Raw genomic sequence first — 10,659 nt, forward strand, 5'->3', positions numbered from 1 at the left:
CCCGCGGTATGACCCGGCCGGAGTTATAACCCGGCTGGGACCTGGTAAACCGGCAGGTGTTAAGTCAGATGATAACCCGGCAGGTGTTAAGTCAGATGATAACCCGGCAGGTGTTAAGTCAGATGATAACCCGACAGATGTTAAGTCAGATCATAAACCGGCAGGAAGTCATAACCCGGTAGACCATCATAAACCGGCAGACCATCATAAACCGGCAGACCATCATAAACCGGCAGACCATCATAAACCGGCAGACAGTCATAACCCGGCAGACAGTGATAATTGGTTGACAGTCATAACCCGGCAGATAGAGTCGCCTGGGGTTATGAAGCCCGAGACGTTATGAAGCCCATGAAGAGAAGTCAGAATAGTTTAAGTCTTAATCCGAGTTGGACTCTACATGTAACCATCCCCTTCAACATATATAAGGAGGGACAGGGCACCCCAAGAGAGAGGAGAAAATAATCTTAGGGCTAGACATAACTGGGAGAGCCGGTTTGCGGCAACTCCCTCGTGATGATAATGAGACCTAGCCACAAAACAGCATGTAGGGTTGTTACCGGATGATGTTTCCCGGGGCCCGAAGCTGTCTAAACCCTTGTCTTGTGTTGCGTCTCTTGATTCCGCTCAACCCCTCTCAAGCTACCACATAGATGCGTTGGCCTCACGACTAAGTCCTCACACAAGGACATCTGCTGTGACTAATCCACGACAATTAGTGTGCTATCAAACGTCACAATGTAACTGGGTGATTATAAAGATTCTCGACAGGTGTCTCCAATGGTGTTTGTTGAGTTGGCATAGATCAAGATTAGGATTTGTCACTCCGATTGTCGGATAGGTATCTCTGGGCCCTCTCGGTAATGCTCATCACTATAAGCCTTGCAAGCAATGTGACTAAAGAGTTAGTTACGGGATGATGCATTATGGAACGAGTAAAGAGACTTGCCGGTAACGAGATTGAACTAGGTACGAGGATACCGACGATCGAATCTCGGGCAAGTAACATACCGATGACAAAGGGAACAATGTATGTTGTTATGCGGTTTGACCGATAAAGATCTTCGTAGAATATGTAGGAGCCAATATGAGTGATACGTCTCCAACGTATCTATAATTTTTGTTTGTTCCATGCTATTATATTATCCATCTAGGATGTTTTATATGCCTTTATATACCATTTTATATGATTTTTGGGACTAACCTATTAACCTAGAGCCCAGTGCCAGTTTCTATTTTTTCCTTGTTTTTGAGTTTTACAGAAAAGGGATACCAAACAGAGTCCAATTGACGTGCCAATTTTTGATGATTTTTTTATGGACCAAAAGAAGCCCCTGGAGTAAAAGAGTTGGGCCAGGAGAGTCCCGGGCCATCCACGAGGGTGGGGGCGCACCCTACCCCCCGAGCACGCCGCCCTATCTTGTGGATGATTCGGAGACCCCCTAACTTGTTCCTGACGCCAAAAATTCCTATAAATACAAAAACCTCCAAAAAATAACCTAGATTAGGAGTTCCGCCACTGCAAGCCTCTGTAGCCATCGAAAACCAATCTAGGCCCGTTAGGGCACCCTGCCAGAGGGGGAATCCCTCTCCGGTGGCCATCTTCATCATCCCGGTGCTCTCCATGATGAGGAGGGAGTAGTTCACCCTCGGGGCTGAGGGTATGTACCAGTAGCTATGTGTTTGATCTCTCTCACGCGCGCGTTCTTGATTTGGCACGATCTTGATGTATTGCGATCTTTGCTATTATAGTTGGATCTTATGATGTTTCTCCCCCTCTACTCTCTTGTAATGGATTGAGTTTTCCCTTTGAAGTTATCTTATCGGATTGAGTCTTTAAGGATTTGATAACATTTGATGTATGTCTTGCATGTGCTTATCTGTGGTGACAATGGGATATTCACGTGATCTACTTGATGTATGTTTTGGTGATCAGCTTGCGGGTTCCGTGACCTTGTGAACTTATGTATAGGGGTTGGCACATGTTTTCGTCTTAACTCTCCGGTAGAAACTTTGGGGCACTCTTTGAAGTTCTTTGTGTTGGTTGAATAGATGAATCTGAGATTGTGTGATGCATATCGTATAATCATACCCACATATACTTGAGGTGACATTGGAGTATCTAGGTGACATTAGGGTTTTGGTTGATTTGTGTCTTAAGGTGTTATTCTAGTACGAACTCTATGATAGATTGAACTGAAAGAATAGCTTCGTGTTATTTTACTACGGACTCTTGAATAGATCGATCAGAAAGGATAACTTTAAGGTGGTTTCGTACCCTACAATAATCTCTTCGTTTGTTCTCCGCTATTAGTGACTTTGGAGTGACTCTTTGTTACATGTTGAGGGATAGTTATATGATCCAATTATGTTATCCTTGTTGAGAGAACTTGTGAAAGATCGTGGATGTCGCCTAGAGGGGGGGTGAATAGGCGTTTTAAAATAATTACGGTTTAGGCTTGAACAAATGCGGAATAAACCTAGCGGTTAATTTGCCAAGCACAAAGCCTAAAACAACTAGGCTCACCTAAGTGCACCAACAACTTATGCTAAGAAAGATAAGCAACTATGTGATAGCAAGATATATGACAAGAAACAATATGGCTATCACAAAGTAAAGTGCATAAGAAAAGGGCTCGGGTAAGAGATAACCGAGGCACGAGGAGACGATGATGTATCCCGAAGTTCACACCCTTGCGGATGCTAATCTCCGTTTGGAGCGGTGTGGAGGCACAATGCTCCCCAAGAAGCCACTAGGGCCACCGTAATCTCCTCACGCTCTCGCACAATGCAAGATGCCGTGATTCCACTAAGGGACCCTTGAGGGCGGTCACCGAACCCGTACAAATGGCAACCCTTGGGGGCGGTCACCGAACCCGTACACTTTGGCAACCCTTGGGGGCGGTCACCGGAACCCGTCAAATTGCTCGGGGCAATCTCCACAACCTAATTGGAGACCCCGACGCTTGCCTAGAGCTTTACACCACAATGATTGAGCTCCGAACAACAACAACCGTCTAGGGCGCCCAAGCACCCAAGAGGAACAAGCTCAAGGGTACCAAGCACCCAAGAGTAATAAGCTTCTCAACTTGTAACTTCCACGTATCACCGTGGAGAACTCAAACCAATGCACCAAATGCAATGGCAAGGGCACACGGAGTGCCCAAGTCCTTCTCTCTCAAATCCCACCGAAGCAACTAATGCTAGGGAGGAAAATGAGAGGAAGAACAAGAAAGAGAACATAAAGAACTCCAAGATCTAGATCCAAGGAGTTCCCCTCACATAGAGGAGAAAGTGATTGGTGGAAATGTGGATCTAGATCTCCTCTCTCTTTTCCCTCAAAAACTAGCAAGAAACCATGGAGGGATTGAGAGTTAGCAAGCTCGAAGAAGGTCAACAATGGGGGAAGAACACGAGCTCGAAGGATAAGGTTCATTGGGGAAGAAGACCCCCTTTTATAGGAGGGGGAAAATCCAACCGTTATGTGCTCAGCCCGCACACGAGCGGTACTATCGCTCAGGCAGAAGAAACAGGGAAAAGGAGCAACAAAACATGAACCTTGGGGCGGTAGTACCGCAGGAGACAGCGGTACTACCGCCGGGTTAAGCGGTACTACCGCTCCCTTTGGCGGTACTGCCGCGCAGAACAAAGGGGAAAGGGAAAGAGGGAACCGGGCGGTACTACCGCGGAGGACGGGCGGTACTGCCGCTAAGGAGCGGTACTGCCGCACTACTGCCACGGCGAGGTACCGCACAATCCGACACAGAAAAAGACCCCTCGAATCGACGCGGTAGGGACCTGGTAAGCCAGTGGTAGTACTGCTGCGGAGTCACCGCCGGTACTACTGCTGCAGAGCGATACTGCCGCTTGTGACCCCTCAGTGGTACTACCGCTGGGTACCACGGTACTACCGCTGGGACCCTGTCAAAAACCACACTCAAGAAAACAAGAACTGCCATAACTTCTGCATATGAGCTCCGAATTGAGCAAACTCAAGCTTGTTGGAAACAAGACGACAAGTAAGAAGAGGCAGGGGAGGGATGCCTAATAGAAAGAGGAGTGAAACCTCCAACCGAGAAGAACCGGCAAAACCTCCAACATCGAAAACATCATAGAAGATGCAAGCGAACTCCGTTTTCGATGAACTCAAGCTTATCAACAAGATGACCGTAAGCTCTAAGACTCACAAAGAGAACCAAACAAGAACCAAGAAAGATGATGCAAGGATGCAATGGTTTGAGCTCTCAACGAACGATACGATCAAGCTACTCATTGAGAGCCCCCCTTGATAGTATGGCAATCGATCCTATAACCCGGTCTCCCAACTACCATATGAGACCGATAAAATAGAAAACCTATCAAGGGCAAACCTTTGCCTTGCACATGGTCCACTTTGAAGGAAATATGCCCTAGAGGCAATAATAAAGTTATTGTTTATTTCCTTATTTCATGATAAATGTTTATTATTCATGCTAGAATTGTATTAACCGGAAACATAATACATGTGTGAATACATAGACAAACAGAGTGTCACTAGTATGCCTCTACTTGACTAGCTCGTTAATCAAAGATGGTTATGTTTCCTAACCATGGACAAAGAGTTGTTATTTGATTAACGGGATCACATCATTAGGTGAATGATCTGATTGACATGACCCATTACATTAGCTTAGCACCCGATCGTTTAGTATGTTGCTATTGCTTTCTTCATGACTTATACATGTTCCTATGACCATGAGATTATGCAACTCCCGTTTGCCGGAGGAACACTTTGTGTGCTACCAAACATCACAACGTAACTGGGTGATTATAAAGGTGCTCTACAGGTGTCTCCAGAAGGTACTTGTTGGGTTGGCGTATTTCGAGATTAGGATTTGTCACTCCGATTATCAAAGAGGTATCTCTGGGCCTTCTCGGTAATGCACATCACTTAAGCCTTGCAAGCATGCAACTAATGAGTTAGTTACGGGATGATGTATTACGGAACGAGTAAAGAGACTTGCCGGTAACGAGATTGAACTAGGTATTGAGATACCGACGATCGAATCTTGGGCAAGTAACATAACCGATGACAAAGGGAACAACGTATGTTGTTATGCGGTCTGACCGATAAAGATCTTCGTAGAATATAGGAAGCCAATATGGCATCCAGGGTCCCGCTATTGGTTATTGACCGGAGACGTGTCTCGGTCATGTCTACATTGTTCTCGAACCGTAGGGTCCGCACGCTTAAGGTTTCGATGACAGTTATATTATGAGTTTATGAGTTTTGATGTACCGAAGGAGTTCGGAGTCCCGGATGAGATCGGGGACATGACGAGGAGTCTCGAAATGGTCGAGACATAAAGATCGATATATTGGACGACTATATTCGGACTTCGGAAAGGTTCCGAGTGATTCGGGTATTTTTCGGAGTACCGGAGAATTACGGGAATTCGCCGGGAGAAGTATTGGGCCTTATTGGGCCATACGGGAAAGAGAGAGGGCTGCCTAGGGCAGGCCGCGCGCCCCCCAAGGCCTAGTCCGAATTGTACTAGGGGGAGGGGCTGCACCCCTTCCTTGTTTCCTACTCCTACTACATGGAAGGACTCCTAGTTGGACTAGGAAAGGGGGAATCCTACTCCCGGTGGGAGTAGGACTCCCCTAGGGCGCGCCATAGAGAGGGCCGGCCCTCCCCTCCTCCACTCCTTTATATACGGGGGCAGGGGGCACCCCATAGACACACAAGTTGATCTTCATGATCGTTCCTTAGCCGTGTGCGGTGCCCCCCTCCACCATATTCCCCTCGATCATATTGTTGCAGTGCTTAGGCGAAGCCCTGCGACGGTAGAACATCAAGATCGTCACCACGCCGTCGTGCTGACGGAACTCCTCCCCGACGCTTTGCTGGATCGGAGCCCGGGGATCGTCATCGAGCTGAACGTGTGCCAAGAACTCGGAGGTGCCGGAGTAACGGTGCTTGGATCGGTCGGATCGGGAAGACGTACGACTACTTCCTCTACGTTGTGTCAACGCTTCTGCTTCGGTCTACGAGGGTACGTAGACAACACTCTCCCCTCTCGTTGCTATGCATCACCATGATCTTGCGTGTGCGTAGGAAATTTTTTGAAATTACTACGTTCCCCAACAGTGGCATCCGAGCCTAGGTTTTTATGGTTTGATGTTATATGCACGAGTAGAACACAAGTGAGTTGTGGGCGATATAAGTCATACTGCTTACCAGCATGTCATACTTTGGTTCGGCGGTATTGTTGGACGAAGCGGCCCGGACCGACATTACGCGTACGGTTACGCGAGACCGGTTCTCCCGACGTGCTTTGCACATAGGTGGCTTGCGGGTGACAGTTTCTCCAACTTTAGTTGAACCGAGTATGGCTACGCCCGGTCCTTGCGAAGGTTAAAACAGCACCAACTTGACAAACTATCATTGTGGTTTTGATGCGTAGGTAAGATTGGTTCTTGCTTAAGCCCGTAGCAGCCACGTAAAACATGCAACAACAAAGTAGAGGACGTCTAACTTGTTTTTGCAGGGCATGTTGTGATGTGATATGGTCAAGACGTGATGAGATATAAGTTGTTGTATGAGATGATCATGTTTTGTTGAAGTTATCAGCAACTGGCAAAATCCTTATGGTTGTCTCTCTATTGCATAAGATGCAAGCGCCAAATAATTACTTTACTTTATCGCTATGCGATAGCAATAGTTGCAAGAGCAATTGTCGGTGAGACAACCATGTGACGACACATTGATATAGATCAAGATGATGGAGATCATGGTGTCATGCCGGTGACGATAGAGATCATGACAGTACTTTGGAGATAGAGATCACAAGCACAAGATGACGATGGCCATATCATATCACTTATATTGATTGCATGTGATGTTTATCTTTTATGCATGTTATCTTGCTTTGATTGACGGTAGCATTTTAAGATGATCTCTCACTAATTATCAAGAAGTGTTCTCCCTGAGTATGCACCATTGCGAAAGTTCTTCGTGCTGAGACACCACGTGATGATCGGGTGTGATAGGCTCTACGTTCAAATACAACGGGTGCAAAACAGTTGCACACGCGGAATACTCAGGTTATACTTGACGAGCCAAGCATATACAGATATGGCCTCGGAACACGGAGACCGAAAGGTCGAGCGTGAATCATATAGTAGATATGATCAACATAGTGATGTTCACCATTGAAACTAGTCCATCTCACGTGATGATCGGACATGGTTTAGTTGATTTGGATCACGTGATCACTTAGAGGATTAGAGGGATGTCTGTCTAAGTGGGAGTTCTTAATTAATATGATTAATTGAACTTAAATTGATCATGAACTTAGTCCTGGTAGTATTTTGCAAATCATGTTGTAGATCAATAGCTCGCGTTGTTGCTTCCCTGTGTTTATTTTGATATGTTCCTAGAGAAAATTGTGTTGAAAGATGTTAGTAGCAAAGATGCGGATTGGATCCGTGATCTAAGGTTTATCCTCATTGCTGCACAGAAGAATTATGTCCTTGATGCACCGCTAGGTGACAGACCTATTGCAGGAACAGATGCAGACGTTATGAACGTTTGGCTAGCTCAATATGATGACTACTTGATAGTTTAGTGCACCATGCTTAACGGCTTAGAATCGGGACTTCAAAGACGTTTTGAACGTCATGGACCATATGAGATGTTCCAGGAGTTGAAGTTAATATTTCAAGCAAATACCCGAGTTGAGAGATATGAAGTCTCCAACAAGTTCTATAGCTAAAAGATGGAGGAGAATCGCTCAACTAGTGAGCATGTGCTCAGATTGTCTGGGTACTACAATCGCTTGAATCAAGTGGGAGTTAATCTTCTAGATAAGATAGTGATTGACAGAATTCTCTAGTCACCATCACCAAGTTAGTAGAACTTCGTGATGAACTATAGTATGCAAGGGATGACGAAAACGAATCCCGAGCTTTTCATAATGATGAAATCGATGAAGGTAGAAATCAAGAAAGAGCATCAAGTGTTGATGGTTGACAAGATCACTAGTTTCAAGAAAAGGGCAAAGGGAAGAAGGGGAACTTCAAGAAGAACGGCAAGCAAGTTGCTGCTCAAGTGAGGAAGCCCAAGTCTGGTCCTAAGCCTGAGACTAAGTGCTTCTACTGCAAAGGGACTGGTCACTGGAAGCGGAACTGCCCCAAGTATTTGGCGGATAAGAAGGATGGCAAAGTGAACAAAAGTATATTTGATATACATGTTATTGATGTGTACTTTACTAGTGTTTATAGCAACCCCTCAGTATTTGATACTAGATCAGTTGCTAAGAGTAGTAACTCGAAACAGGAGTTGCAGAATAATTAGAGACTAGTTAAGGGTGAAGTGACGATGTGTGTTGGAAGTAGTTCCAGGATTGATATGATCATCATCGCACACTCCCCTATACTTTCGGGATTAGTGTTGAACCTAAATAAGTGTTATTTGGTTTTTGCGTTGAGCATGAATATGATTTGATCATGTTTATTGCAATACGGTTATTCATTAAAGTCAGAGAATAATTGTTGTTCTGTTTACATGAATAAAACCTTCGATGGTCATACACCCAATGAAACAAGTTCATTGGATCTCGATCGTAGTGATACACATATTCATAATATTGAAACCAAAATATGCAAAGTTAATAATGATAGTGCAACTTATTTGTGGCACTGCCGTTTAGGTCATATTGATGTAAAGCGCATGAAGAAACTCCATGCTGATGGGATTTTGAAATCACTTGATTATGAATCACTTGGTGCTTGCGAACCATGCCTTATGGGCAAGATGACTAAAGACTCCGTTCTCCGGAACAATGGAGCGAGCAACTGACTTATTGGAAATAATACATACTGATGTATGCGATCCGATGAGTGTTGAAGCTCGCGGCGGGTATCGTTATTTTCTGACCTTCACATATGATTTGAGCAGATATGGGTATATCTGCTTGATGAAACATAAGTCTGAAACATTTGAAAAGTTCAAAGAATTTCAGAGTGAAGTGGAAAATCATCGTGACAAGAAAATAAAAGTTTCTACGATATGATCGCAGAGGTAAAATATTTGAGTTACGAGTTTGGTCTTCAATTAAAAGAATGTGAAATAGTTTCACTACTCACGCCACCTGGAACACCATAGTGTAATGGTGTGTCTGAACGTCATAACCGTACTTTATTAGATATAGTGCGATCTATGATGTCTCTTACCGATCTACCACTATCGTTTTGGGGTTATGCATTAGAGACAGCTGCATTCACGTTAAATAGGGAACCATCTAAGTCCGTTGAGACGGCACAATCTGAATTGTGGTTTGGCAAGAAACCAAAGTTGTCATTTCTTAAAGTTTGGGGTTGTGATGCTTATATGAAAAAGTTTCATCCTAATAAGCTCAAACCCAAATCGGAGAAATATGTCTTCATAGGATACCCAAAGGAGACTGTTGGGTACACCTTCTATCACAAATCCGAAGGCAAGACTTTTGTTGCTAAATTCGGAGTTTTTCTAGAGAAGGAGTTTCTCTCGAAAGAAGTGAGTGGGAGGAAAGTAGAACTTGATGAGGTAACTGTACCTGCTCCCTTATTGGAAAGTAGTTCATCACAGAAATCTGTTCCTGTGACTACTACACCAATTAGTGAGGAAGCTAATGATGATGATCATGTAACTTCAGATCAAGTTACTACCAAATCTCGTAGGTAAACCAGAGTGAGATCCGCACCAGAGTGGTACGGTAATCCTGTTCTGGAAGTCATGTTACTAGACCATGACGAACTTGCGAACTATGAGGAAGCGATGATGAGCCCAGATTCCGCGAAATGGTTTGAGGCCATGAAATCTGAGATATGATCCATGTATGAGAACAAAGTATGGACTTTGGTTGACTTGCCCGATGATCGACAAGCCATAGAAAATAAATGGATCTTCAAGAGGAAGACGGACGCTGATAGTAGTGTTACTATCTACAAAGCTAGAATTGTCGCAAAAGGTTTTCGACAAGTTCAAGGTGTTGACTACGATGAGATTTTCTCACTCGTATCTATGCTTAAGTCTGTCCGAATCATGTTAGCAATTGCCGCATTTTATGAAATCTGGCAAATGGATAAACAAAACTGCATTCCTTAATGGATTTACTAAAGAAGAGTTGTATACGATGCAACTAGAAGGTTTTGTCGATCCTAAAGGTGTTAACTAAATATGCAAGCTCCAGCGATCCATCTATGGACTGGTGCAAGAATCTCGGAGTTGGAATATACGCTTTGATAAGTTGATCAAATCATATAGTTTTATACAGACTTGCGGTGAAGCCTGTATTTACAAGAAAGTGAGTGGGAGCACTACAACATTTCTGATAAGTATATGTGAATGACATATTGTTGATCGGAAATAATGTAGAATTATTCTGCAAAGCATAAAGGAGTGTTTGAAAGGAGTTTTTCAAAGAAAGACCTTGGTGAAGCTGCTTACATATTGAGTATCAAGATCTATAGAGATAGATCAAGACACTTGATAAGTTTTTTCAATGAGTACATACCTTGACAAGATTTTGAAGTAGTTCAAAATGGAACAGTCAAAGAAAAGGTTTCTTGCCTGTGTTACAAGGTGTGAAGTTGAGTAAGACTCAAAGCCCGACCACGGCAGAAGATAGAAAGAGA

Source organism: Triticum urartu, chromosome 2, assembly GCF_003073215.2.
Source record: "Triticum urartu cultivar G1812 chromosome 2, Tu2.1, whole genome shotgun sequence".
Taxonomy (NCBI): Eukaryota; Viridiplantae; Streptophyta; class Magnoliopsida; order Poales; family Poaceae; genus Triticum; species Triticum urartu.